Consider the following 13,587-nt stretch of genomic DNA (forward strand, 5'->3'; position numbering starts at 1 on the left):
GCACCAGGAGCCCACTGGCTCATTTCTCAACGCTGTGTGCAAAGGAAGCTGGTCTACGGGAAAGGAACAGCTAAAGAGACTTAAACATCAGAGTCTCCCACAATGGCTGTGCCAGGAATGCTGAGGTTCTCCACCTTTGCTCGGCACAGGAGAAACCTTATGCTCCCTCAGAGCCAGGATAACCTCTCCAAGGAGTTGCTCATCACCATAGCTACTCCCACACATCCCTGGCCAAGGCCACACCGTGGCACGCCTGCTGAAGTGCCTGGGTGATGAGCCTGGCTTGAGAGTAAACAGCTCCTCTTGCAGCACATCCGAGGCTGGAATGTGGGGACCGAAGCACAAAGAGCACAGTGGCATGGGACCCAAGGCTCTCCTGGAGAGCTTTTACTCAATGGTATGACTGAGATGCCAGGTGTGTGGTGATGTGCTTTCACCATAGACTTTGTCCTCCTTAGCCTGACATGGATTTCTTTATCCAATTGCATTTTCCAGGTTAAAATGCTGGTCGAGCTGGAGGGATGGGACTGAAGCTGAAGGATAGAGAGAAACCCCAGGGCTGGGGTACTTGAACTGGTGGTCTGGCTCTTCTCCTGCACAGCTGAGCTGTGAATCGAAGGGCTGGTAGACAGCCCAGACACCTTCACTTTGAAAGCATCCCACACGCCTCCCCTGCGCTGTCAGCTCCCTTCACCTGGTGAAGGGCTCATTTTCTTCCAGTACTGCTGGGCCATGGGTGTCACAGGGTGCTGGGACAGCTGGTCCCACGAGTCCAAGTCACCAGGATGGTTCACCATCCTGTTCCCAGCTCTTGCTTCCTAGTGCACCATGCACTCAGGAGTGGGTACAACACCTGACGGAGTAGGGGGGCTGCAGAGGGGTACCATGTTTTGTTGTCCATAGCCTCATCCATCTATAAGGGATCTCTTCAGCCCTTCTTTACTCTTAATAGCTTCTCTGTAATCAAATGATCTGGAAATATGACTTTACAGGAGGTATTGCTAGGGATAAAAAGAATTGCTGTGGCTGCACGTCTGTCCTGTGCCTTTATCCAGCTCCTCTGGATCCCCCAGGTGAATGGGGGCTGCCTGACGTGCAGGAGTTGTCACATATATCTGCTATAGTGGTGGCTGTAGGTGGCACTGGGAAGGCTTCCTTGGTCGGCAAGAGGTCTTCCTGTCAGGCACACCTTCCTGTTGTGCTTGGAGCAGTGATTTATGGAAAGCAGCTCCCACCCTGCTGCAGGTGTGACACTGCCTTTGGGCTCGAGCAAAGCACGGCTGGTTCAGTAATTGAAGCAGCACTGGGATGACCATTCCCCATCACGGAGTGGCTGGGGCTCATGGGGAGACCAGCAGGTACTCTGTACCCTGCAACTGCATCCCAAAGTCAGAGTGGTGTTTGGGTCAAATTCCTCTTGCATTTACCCTAGGGAAGGTGCAGAGTGATTCCAAATAGGTCTACAGTGAGGATGTGGGAACAGCTGCTGTTACTGCCACGAGAGCATAGCAATTATAAAGGAGGGTAAGAGTAAGTATGAAATAGTATGTGTCTTGCACAGGATGGAGACTGTGATCACATTGGTGTGGTCTGTGCTGAAGGCTTTCCCAGGGCCAGGCTCAGGTCAGAGGGCCCATGGGCATGAGCTGCATTCCCATCACATGCGGTGCTGTCAGACCTTGACAGAGCAGCTGTGCCACCTCGAGGAGCACCTCCCAATACAGAAGACACACCAAGTAGTGCCAGCTCTGAAGGCGCTAATTAGTCTTCCCCATATCAGCCTCACCTGACAGCACCCCACAGCCAGAAGCCTTCCCTGCATGGGAAGAATTTTCTAAGCATGCTCAGGAACCCTAGTTAAGCTCAGCTGGAGCCACTACTCCCTGTGGGAGCTGTGTTGGAGGAGTGCTGGTATCCAGCTTAGCTCCATCTGTGCCTGGACTATGGGCTCTGCTGATCCAAGACCTCAGCCTGTAAGTCTGACATTTTGTCTTGTGCCATTACCATGGACTCGCCTGGCCATTGCTGGACCTCACCCTGATCTGTGGCTTGTCTTCCTGGCTTCACGCTGGCCCCATCTCATCACCGTGGTGTTGCTGGATCTGGACTTTTGGGTTGCTTTGGACTCTTGGTTGGACCTGGGCACTGTCTCAGACCTGCCCCAGTCTGCCATGCAGGTACTGTGGGATGTGCCCTGCTGGACCTGGGGTCCCACTTACTCCCTCCTCCCTGAGGGAGCAGCCCTGCTCTTGCTACCCCCTGATATGGGGGCATCTTGTGGTGGGGGACCAGAAAAGGCCATGAGGCCAAGTGTGCAGCTGGTGGGGAACACTGAAGGGGGCCTGGTGGCCAAGGCACGATTTACCTTCTCCCCATGGGTGCCTAAATCTAGAGTGGGAGGCGACTTATTGCCTTTTGGTGCCAGCTGTGTCCAGGGCATGACCCATGTTGGCAGAACCTCCCCATGGCATCAGAAGAGCCCCCTGAGCTGGGAGATGCCTGGTTCCCAACATCTGCACCCCCTTCCCTGCCAAAGAAGCTTTGCTTTGGGTTGCAGGACAAGTTGCTGCCCAGGGAAGGGAGCAGCCTGGGGTGATGCAATATGTGAGCAACCTGGCTGGCGAAGATCTCACCTGTGGTGTACCCTGGGGTGGGTGTGCACCCCAGCATGCTGCTGCAGACCCATCCCCGGCTGCCTGGCCCATGATCTATCCCAATGTCATCTCTTTTCCACACTGGTGTTGGAGATCCCCCCTGCCCTGAGCCATGCACAGTTCCTGACAGATAAACCACCACTGCACTTTGTGCCCATGCATGGGCTGAAGCTGCTCCCTCCCACCCAGCCCCAGGGAGCACCAGGCACATGCTTGTCCCTACCACATCACCTTGCAGTGGGTGGCACTGGGGGGTCGTGCCTGAAGGTGCTGAGTTTAGATACCATGTGCAGGAGCCCTGATGCCTGGACAAAGTGCGGGCTGCCGAGATACAGAAACAGCAAACTACTCCCTGCTGGAATTGGCACTGACACACACGATGCCTTTGCTGGTGTCTCTCTGGATGCCCATGGGTGTTGCCCAAGTCCCTGCTCAGCTGCAGGACTCCATCATTTTGCAGCCAGATGCTGGGGCAGTGTCCTGGCTCTGCTCGGTGCCTACAGCCCTGTTTGCCTGTAGGAGCGTCATCAGGGACAATCTCCCAGCCAGGGTCTCCCATTTTCCAGTTGCAGGATGATCCTTAGTTGTTCCCAAGAAAGGGCTGAAAGCTGGAGAACAGTTGACCCTCAAATTGCTCCTACACATGAGTTGAGAGGTTTTCTTTTATACAAACAGAAGTAATGAACTGCTTTCACCAAGCTTGTGGGCTTGGAGCACTCCAGGCAAGAATGCTGTGGCTGGAGCTCCCAGGGAACTCCTGTACCAGGGACGTGGCTGCCTCCTCTGCGTGATCTGGGGCTGTGGGAGTATGAATGAGATGTGCCCTGTGTTCCTCCATGGACATGGCCTGGCTCCAGCCAGAGGAAGGCAGGTGCATGCACATGTTCCACATGAGCTCTGGCTAACTTCAGCTGCCTCCAGGAAAAGAGGTTTGTATTTAAATGTTCCTAAAAAGGAGCTGCCAAGCAAGCCTGTCTAAAGCCGCCTCCAGAGGTGGATGCTGGCTGACGTGGCCAGCCTGGCTGCGAGGCTGAGTCCTCCCTGGGACTTCTTTCCACCATGGGAAGATGCTCCGGTGATGGCACAGTACTGGACCGGAGCTGCTCTGTTACGCACCACAGCATCGTGCCAGCCTTGCTGGGCTTTCCTGGTCCCCAAGCTCCCCAAGTGCTGCTGGAGCTGCTCCTACTGCAGTGTGCCCACCCAGCAGGACCTTGTCCTCACTGGCCAGTGCCTCTGGCCATGACTGCTCTACCAAGACCCGCAGAAGATGCATGATGTTGGCTAAGGGCACTTGAACGATGTTTGCAAATAGATGCAAATCGAGGTACCACTTGCGGGGGGTGACAGTAAGCCCATCACATACACCAATGATATGCCCTTACACACAGGGCAAGGAAAAGCTACTGATGATCCCTAGAAGGTTAAGTGCTTTGCTACTTTCTTTCCAACTTGCTGCGTCTTCGCTAAACAGACGAGCTGCAACTAAGAAAACAAAGTTTAACATCAGTGATGGCAGGGGGAGATCACGGGCTGCAGCAGGGGAGAAAAGAACAAGGACAGCTCAGGCAAGTTAGAGCTTTCCCAATAGCTGTGAATGATGCAATTCATCGGAGGCTGCAGAGGGAACTGTCTGCAATGGCTTTTGAGACCACACAGCGATGGGGTGAGTCTCTGAAAGGTGGAGGGAGCACAAGCACCCCCTCTCCTTGAGAAGGAGGAGGAAGGCACAGGCAGATAGGAGAGCAAATGCATTACCTGTGAGCATATAGAAGAGATGGGAGAAATAACATCCAACATTTTCCAAGTTAAGTTGTGACCATGGAGTCCAATTTCCTTTTCTGATAGAATATTCAAAGAATAGCTGTTAACAGTTACTGGGATGAACTGGAAAGAGTTTTCCAGAGCTGGAGAATTTCAATATTCTCCAAACGGTGGGGAGGACAGAGGTGGGAGTTTGTCTGCCCATTGAATTTGAAGGGGATGGGGAGCTGAGAGGCACGCAAGAAGGCAGGCTTGGGATGAAAAGCATAAATTGGAGGAAAGATCTGAAAGAATGTGCTGCAGAGGAGGGTGGGAATGAGCAAATGCATGTTCCAGGATGGGGAGGGCAAAGGGCTGGAAGGAAAACAAGCCTGGGGGGGATCACAGAGATCACGCTCCGCACGAGGAATAATACCACAGGGGTTGCGAGAAAGGCAAACATCCCATTAAAAAGTATAAATAGGTGTGTTGCATATACAAGGGATGAAGTAATGTGGGGCCACGCACGGTGCCTCGCTAGAGCACTGTGGCCTTATTTGGGCACCCTCCTGGGGAGGGAGCCCTCGGCGCTGTGCCGCACCAGCCATCTCTCCTGCAAAACTGAGCTGCAGGAGGGGAGTGAGCGAGGGGGTTGATGCAGCCTGGGGAAAAGTTTCAGGTGAAGCATGATAAGAGGTTTCAAATATGCAAAAGACTGGCAGAAAGGAGGCAGAGATGCTTGGTTTGCTTAGTCCTCCTTGGGCAGGGTGTGGAGTTGGCTCCAGAGGGTGAGATTTAGGTTAAACTTCAAGAAAATGCTGTAGCTGCAGAAGTGAAGCACCAAAATGGATTGATTATAGTGGCTGCAGAATTGCTGCCACTGAACCTTGGGACAGAGGAGGATGGTTTAGCCAGAGCTGCAGGGCTCTCCCTCAGTAGTTTCACGAGGTCCCACTTTGCCTGTTTTCTGTCACCCCTCGGTGCCTGTCACAGGTTCTGCTGTAACTTTCTCCTGCCCAGCACACAGCTGGTCTTACTTGCAGTGCTTAGACTTCACAGATATCACACAAATTTAACATTACTCCTCTGTAATGGATTTGTTTCAGTTACTAAAATACCTAGATATAGGTCCAAAGTTTTCAGGCACCTGCATCTGAAAACTGTCAGCCTGGAGAAGTGTGGTGAGATCAGCAAGTAACTCGCCAAACAGATTGATTGATAGGGTATTGAGGCACCAGAACAGGTTGCCCAGAGATGTTGTGGGTGCCCCATCCCTGGAAGCGTTCAAGGCCAGGTTGAATGGGGCTTTGAGCAACCTGATTTGGTGGAAGGTGTCCCTGCCCATGGCAGAGGGGTTGGAACTAGATGGTCTTTAAAGTCCCTTCCAACCCCAACCATTCTATGATTTCCCAGGTGGGATGAGTTAGAAGGACAAGGGAATCAGCCAGCATTGAAACTAGAGTATGCAGAACAGTTAATCATATAACTAAACTAATCTAGAATCCTGTTTACTTCTCCTTGACACTTTTCCCTTATTGATTCAGTTTATTAATAGATATTAGAGATGATTTTAGGGTCTTCATCTAGAGCTACCTCAAAGGACTTCCAGCCATCTCCGGGAAGCACCTGCAGAAGGGGCAGACCTCCCCAGCAGGGTTTGATATTCTCTGTTTACAGATGTGGAGCTGGTCAGTGGCTCCCTGTGTCACTGTGCAGGAGCAGAGCTCTGCAGCATGGGACTTGGCATTGGCTCCTGCTCCACCTCCAGCTGTGGAAATCACTGCAAAGAGCTACTCATGGCTCTGTGCAGCATATACACAGTCCAGGATCTTCTGTGGGTGCTATTTTGAGTTTACTGATGCTGTGCTTCCTGTGCTGTTTTATCAACTGATCCCTTGGGCTGGGATTCAGCTGCCTGAATTTCAGCATCTTGAGGAAGTCTGAGTAAATCTGCCTGGGATTTCCCCATCTCTGCTTCCTGGAAAGAGTCTGCCCAGGAACCCAGGCCTGGGAAAAGGCCACCTGGAAAACCTCCCCTGAGCCACAGCTCATGCTCTGGGCTCCCTGGGCAGGGCCGGACCCCCAGGGCCATGTGGTGCCCATGCAGCCCCCAGATTATTCCAGCCCATTGCAGCTCTGTACTCCTTGATGCAACAGCATGCTGCTGATGGAAGCTACCACCACTGCATCCCACCCCTGGCTACCCAGCCAACCTCACCCAACATCTTCCATCTAGGATAGGGTGAGTTCCTGCAGGCCAAACTCATGCTAAGCAGTGGTTGTGGCCCAGATGCTGCTTAGTTTGCTACTACAGCTGTGGAAGCAATCACTCTGCTGCCCTGAGCTACAGGCCATCTTTGTGGGTGCATGTTCTTGGCTTTTATTGCTAATGGTGCATCTCCCTGCTGGGGCTTTACCCTGGGGATGTGCCAGGAGGGACCGCCATGTTGTCCCCATTCCCAGTTCCCAGCCTAGATGCTCCAACCTGGAGTACCTCACCAGCTCCCTGTGGTTTTTGTTAAGTTTTGGCATCAGCCCCAGCTTCCCCAGAAGGGCATAAAGGATCCCGTCCCAAGGAGCTCATCCTTCGTCGGATCCTAGCAGCTGACCCCCATGAGATGTGTGTATGTTTTTCTGGCCAGCAAGAAAGTAAAGCACTAACTGCAGCCAAAACCTCTGTTTTCACCTGTGCCTTTGCTGCTCTCCTCCTTCTGTAATGTGCTGCACTATCCAAATGCTCTTACTCAAACCAGACCCATGTGGTATCTTGCATCTTCTTCCAAGAAAAAAAAAAAATTATTTCAAAATCCTGGAGAAAGATATTCCCAGAACTTATGGTTTCCCTTTAAACTCTCTGAGCTGCCCACAAGCTGTGTGCAGGTACAAAAGGAGTTTGTCAGGCATTGGAACAAGCTGCCCAGGGAAGTGGTTGAGTCACCATCCCTGGAGGTATTAAAAAAGCGAGTAGACGGGGTACTTCAGGACATGGTTTAGTGGGCATGGTTGATGGTTGGACTCGATGATCTTGAAGGTCTTTTCCAACCTAAATGAGTCTATGATTCTATGATTCTATTCTATTAGTTGCAGGCATGACTGAAATCAGGGAATCTGGTGCTGTGTTCCCACCCAGCCCTCCCCAGCTTCCACACTTTCACAACACGGGTCTCAGTTTTCCGGTAGCTTTTCCAAGGCTGCAACTGAAGAGGTATGCATCCCTCTTAGCTGGCACAATTTGGCCTTACTATCGCACACTGTTTCCGATATATCACAGCAAACAGCCCAGTTCTTCCTGAGATGAGTTCATATATTCCCCCTGTGGGATCAAAGTTTCTGAGTCACAGGCTTGCTTTGCCTTCAATGAGGTCCTGCCATCACTCTGGGTGCTGCAGGGGCCTTGGGAAGTCAGTTCTGAGCTTTTGCTTTGAGCATAAGCTGGTCCTTGGCTTCAAGGTTGTTGCTCCTCTCTCCAATGTGAAAAAGGTCTTGTGTGCCTTGAGTTTGCTCCAACTATTTCAGGTGATGTAATGAGCATTTCTGCCCCTCCCTGCAGACTTTAGCACAAACAGCATTGTGATTCTTGGATGTCTTGAGGTCAGAACACGGTACTGAGTGTTGCAGAGCACTTTGGCCTGATGCGACCCAGTGTCCTCAGTTCCACCAGTGCTATGGCCTCTGTCATCTTCAGCTGCAAAAGCCACTCCATGCTGGTTCTTTTACTCCCATGACCCATGCCAAGGCCTTTTAGTTTGCACCCTTATGACAAAGATCCAGCACCTCTACCTCTACCTCTAGCTGTTCCTGATGCATCCAAGGCTCAGTTTTTGGCTTTGGTGATCCATTGGTGAAATGCACTGAAGTCTCTAGGTTAAAGGGGGTTGATGAAATTAAATTCTTTGGATCCAGATCAACAGAAATTGTTTTTCCTCTCCTTGCACCTGGTGGGCAGAAGATCTGCTTCTTCCAGTGCTGATTCATCTTAGTTCTTCTTGCTTGAGGAAGATCCAGTGACCTGCTTGGACAAGCTCACCTGGGAGTTATAAATACATCCCTGTGTAATACTCACATGACAATAAGCTAATGTGTAATGATGATTGCCAATAAGAACAGGATTTGTCCCTACAGGTAGACACCCCTCTTCATGGGGCTTGTTTTGAGGTTGGGTTATTATTCGCCTCCCTACAGCTGGGTGTTGGGCAATGCTGATGAGATGGATTAGGCACATGAGAGGTGCAAGATGTGGAACTTCATTAAGAAACCTCTACGTGACTAACACAGGTGATGCCATCAGTGCCAGAGCTGGAGTCAACTTCTGGACAGGCTGCATTCCTGTCCATCAGGAGCTACCCGTTAACTGCGCTGAGGTAAACAAAGCTCATATGATGGGACAGCTGGAGGAAACTAAACTGATCTGTCTCTCTCCTTGGATATGATCCTGGCTGAAATAAAGGGGATAGTTGAATGTAATACTGAAGGTTTGATTTTTGGCCTTTAACATCCACTGTTCACTCAACATTCAGGTGAATTTGGTGTCCAGTTCAGGCAGTTGCTGGTGGCCCTTTCTCCTCTGAACTGAGCTGAGCCAGCCTGAAAACCATGGCTAAGAGTGGGAGGATTCATTACTAATCCCCAGCCTGACTCATTTGCGTGTTGGGACCAGGACAGGTCTGAGGGCTCAGACACCACAGGGCAAAGCAGCAGAAATCCACATGAATTATTTTCTTATCGTGTGCTTCTTTTAAGCCACTTATATGATTTAGGTGCTGCCTGACAATATTGCACCAGTCGTGGAAGGAGGATGCCCAGCAGGGAGTGTAGCTAGGATGCTGCCACTGAGCACAGCTTTACCTATCAGAGTTAAGAGACAAGCCATTTTACCCCACTCTGACCAGCTTCCAGGAGAGAGAGTGACTGAATAGGTTGCTTGAGTCAATTCCTTACATCTTAGGAGTTGCCTTGCCATGAGTTGCCAATGAATAGATGATTTTGGAAGTAGCAATTTGTCTCCCAGCCCTCTGGACTTTGTCTTGGCAGGGAGATGACCGAAGACCACTAAAGTTTTGTCTTCAAGCCCTGGCTGTGTCTCAGGTTTAAGTACTCATCTGGGCAGCATAAGAGACTGCCCTGGAAGGTGTTTTTCAGCAGCAAGTGTCTTGAGGTGAGCCACTGGCTCCAGCACTTGGTTTAAATGGGGATTAGGGATGATTGCAAAAGCCACAAGCAGTATTGCCACATGGAATTAATGACCTTGGAGGTATTGAGTGGTACATACCTAGAAATGGGACTCCATGTATTATAGTCACTGTGTTAGTAGCTATGTTTTGGCTTTGCCCAAGACTTAGTTTCCAGTGGAATAAGCCTGATGACTGAGAGTTTTTGTATCATGACAGCAGGTTTTACAATGCTGAAAGCACAGGAGTTTGATGCCTTATGACTTAAAGCCAACATCATTTTGTTCTTCCAAGAAGCAGAAAGCAAGCAGTGTTAGGGAGCCCAAAGGGCAAGAGGAGATGTCAAAGAATAGTTTTAAAATTTTAATTTTTTGCCCTTTGCTGCTTTGTGATGGCTAAAGGCTGTCTGAGAAGACTTAGGAGAGATCAAGTTATATTTGATTTTACATTAGCCACCCAAAGCTGGTTGCCCAAGGCCTTTTTACAGAAGTCCATCTTTCATTCCCACCTGCTTGGTGCCTCATACTGACAAAGTGTTGTGGTTTAACCCCAGCCAGCAACTAAGAACCAAGCAGCTGCTCGCTCTCCCCCCGCCTCCCGCAGTGGGATGGGGGAGAGAATTGGGAAGAAAAAAGTAACACTCATGGGTTGAGATAAAGACAGTTTAATAGGACAGAAAGGAAGAGAATAATAATAATAACAATAGAATTGGAATATACAAAACAAGTGATGCACAATGCAATTGTTCACCACTCACCAACCGATGCCCAGTTAGCTCCTGAGCAGCGATCAACCCCCCCAGCCAACTCCCCCCCAGTTTATATACTGGGCATGACATCACATGGTATGGAATACGCCTTTGGCCAGTTTGTGTCAGCTGTCCTGGCTGTGTCCCCTCCCAACTTCTTGGGCCCCTCCACCCTTCCTGCTGGCTGGGCATGAGAAGCTGAAAAATCCTTGACTTGGTATAAACACGACTTAGCAACAACTGAAAACATCAGTGTGTTATCAACATTCTTCTCACACTGAATCTGAAACATAACACTATACCAGCTACTAGAAAGAAAATTAGCTCTATCCCAGCCAAAACCAGGACACAAAGATACATGAAGTTTGCAAATCTTCTAAGTTCATGACAAAGATCCCGGAGAGTTGGAGACCTCTCCAGCAGGTTTGTGAGCACTCAGCCCTTTCAGGCTCTGTTTAGTCATCATAAGGCACAAAGAATTTGAATGTGAGTGTTACTTTTTTTCCTTTTCTGGGCATATCTGAGATTGAGCTTGCCAGAGCAAGTGCTGAGGTTGCTCGTTTTCTGGGGCATAGTGCTGAGATTGCACAGTGTCATAACAGAAACTGGGGTCTCCCACCTCCATCCCTCCAGCTCAAGGCCAGAGATTCTGGCAGATGGAATGGGAAGGCAGGGGAGGAAGGTGAGAGTATGCTTGTCCTCAGATTCCGTTTCTGTTCTTTATAGCAGATAGGTGAGTTTTAATGAAGGATACACTCTCAAAAGCACTGAAATGTCTTGAGGCAAAGTCTTGTGATAGACAGCTGTAATAAAGGAGACCAGAACTGGGGAGGAGAAAATTTGGAGCATGCTCTTACATTGCTGTTAGCTGCGAGTGCCTGTGGGCAGATACATGGTGCTGGGGGTAGAGACATTCCAGAGCAGTTTGTGAGTCAGCCGAGCTCCTCCCATCACAACTTCACTCATCAAAGCAAGTATTTATAGCACAGGTAGGAGTAGGGAGAGAAATCAAAGAAGAGCTTCCCAGAAAGATTCATAAATCACTCCAAGAGTTCAGCTCTGGGGTGCTGCATTTAATGAGAATAAATAAAAACCCTGTTGTTATTATTAATATTTCTTAATATTATTTCATCGGTCTGCTTTTTGAATTAAACCCATCTTTGAGCACAGAGATATTTCCATAGAGTTCTCACAGCTTTCAGAGCTACCCCGGCAGGCTGCTAAGGACATGCTGTCTTACACCAGAGAAAATATTTTCTCCAGCACAGATCTGCTGAAAAACAATTCAGAAAATCTGTCCAGGCCGATGCTTGCTGTCCGAACTGTCAGGAGACCTCCAGGCCTTCCAACAAAGCGAAGCAGGAAAGTCAGGAAGGTGCTGTACCCAGCCCAGGTGAGAAAATACTTGCCACGTCAGGAGAAAGACCCAGTCAAGCGGTGGCTGCTCTTCTTTGCTGGCATCATCCTCATGCAGGTCTTAACTGAGGATCCTGAGCAAGAGAGACTGGATAGGGGAGAAAGCCTTAGAGAGCAGCCACTCTGTGCACCAGCATCACTGACGGCTGCACGGCTCGGGGCTGCAGGGAACGGCTCCAGAGAAGACAGAGCTATTTCAGAGGCCCCGGCAATCATTTTCTCATCAGCTTATGGGCACCAGCCTCTCAGGCAAACCACAGCAGATGTGCCACAACAAGCAAGGAGACAACCGCACATCTTCTGCAGGCAATGCTTGACCAGTTTCTCTCATGCAGAGCGCTAAACTGTTTGTGAGAAGCTGTCCTCCTACTCTCCTCTTGGACATCAGCTGCTGGAGCATCAGCAGCAGCAGAGGTGGTCTGCAAACTCCTGCACCCCTCTGAGGGGACGCGAGGACTCTGGATGGTCATGGGGCCCGCGGTGGCCAGAAGAAGCATTGAAGAAAGCCCAGGGCTGCAGCAAGAACAGTGCTGATTCATTTGTGACTGTGATTAGAGATTGGGTTTCCAAGAACTGTAACAAAAGGCTGAAGGAATTAGATTTACGCTCCTGGGTCAGGTTTGTACTGTGCTAACCTACCTGCACTGTTACATAACTTTTTTCAGTGCCTCCGTTTGCATGTTGTAATTTACTGTCAGTTCTCACAAATTAGAAGTAGCTCAGCTTTCGAACCGAAGAGAGTGCAAAGGTCCTGTGCGTTTTTCTTTCTCTGTAACACTTTAAGAATAAAACTGCTAAGATCAGACTTTCACAATGTGTTTCATCTGACATTTTAAAATTAAGGTTTGCTGCTCTGCTGCATGCTGAAAAGTGCTGACCATCTTGGAGAAATAAAACTGTCCAACCAGCAAGAATAGTGGGGTCAGAGCCACAGCAGGACCCGGACACTGACACGCTGGAGCCCAGCATGGGGAGAGAGTTCACAGACCTGGGTCAGGCATGGGATGGGACACAACATGAGCCACAGCACTGGGCTAAGATATCTTCTTGGAAAAAAGCTGGGAGGCCCCTAAAAGAAACCAGGGGACATGCTGGGAAAGAGGGTTGGTCAAGGGGGGAGGCTGAACTAGAGATCACAAGTAGTTGGTTCTAACCAACACTTCTACTCTTGCTGTGTTTATCAGGGGTTACTGGGAGTTTAGCACCACTTTGTGGTTCTGTGCATAAAATATGGGATTAGCCACTGGTCCAAAGCAGTATTTTTGTAGGTTTTTTTGAACAGCGTGAATGTGTGATGGTGTCTGGGGGCTACATAGCAAGGTGCAGCTCAGAGTGGGGCTGCTGCTTCCCAGACACAAGAAGGCTGCCCGAGTTAGGAATAAAGAAATCTGGCTCAGGACCTGCTTTTTGCTCCTTGTCCAGCCATGGGGCTTATTGCAAAGAGCCACTCATGGCTCCTTGCTGGAAATGTAGAATCCAGGATTTTCAGTGGATGATATTTTGAGTTTACTGAATTTCCTGGGCTGTTTTTTCACCTAGTCCCCGAGGCTGGGATTCAGCTGCCCTCATTTAGGCATCCTGAGGAAAGCCTGAGTAAGTCTGCCCAGGATTTCCCCAGCACTCCATGAAGAGTGTGCCTGGGAGCACAGGTGTGGGGAAAGGCCACCTGGAAAACCTTCTCCAAGCTATGGCCTGTGCTCCGGCCTCATATATGTCATGTATCGGGACTCCCCCCATGAGGGTCAGTCCCAAAAGGCCACGCTATGCTTTTGCAACCCCCAGCTTTGCTCTTCAGGTCTCCAGTCCAACCTTCCACTCTGCAGAACAACTTCAAATTTTTGCTGGGTTGCTCAGGGCT

The sequence above is a fragment of the Accipiter gentilis genome, chromosome 29 (assembly GCF_929443795.1).
Source record: "Accipiter gentilis chromosome 29, bAccGen1.1, whole genome shotgun sequence".
Classification (NCBI taxonomy): domain Eukaryota; kingdom Metazoa; phylum Chordata; class Aves; order Accipitriformes; family Accipitridae; genus Astur; species Astur gentilis.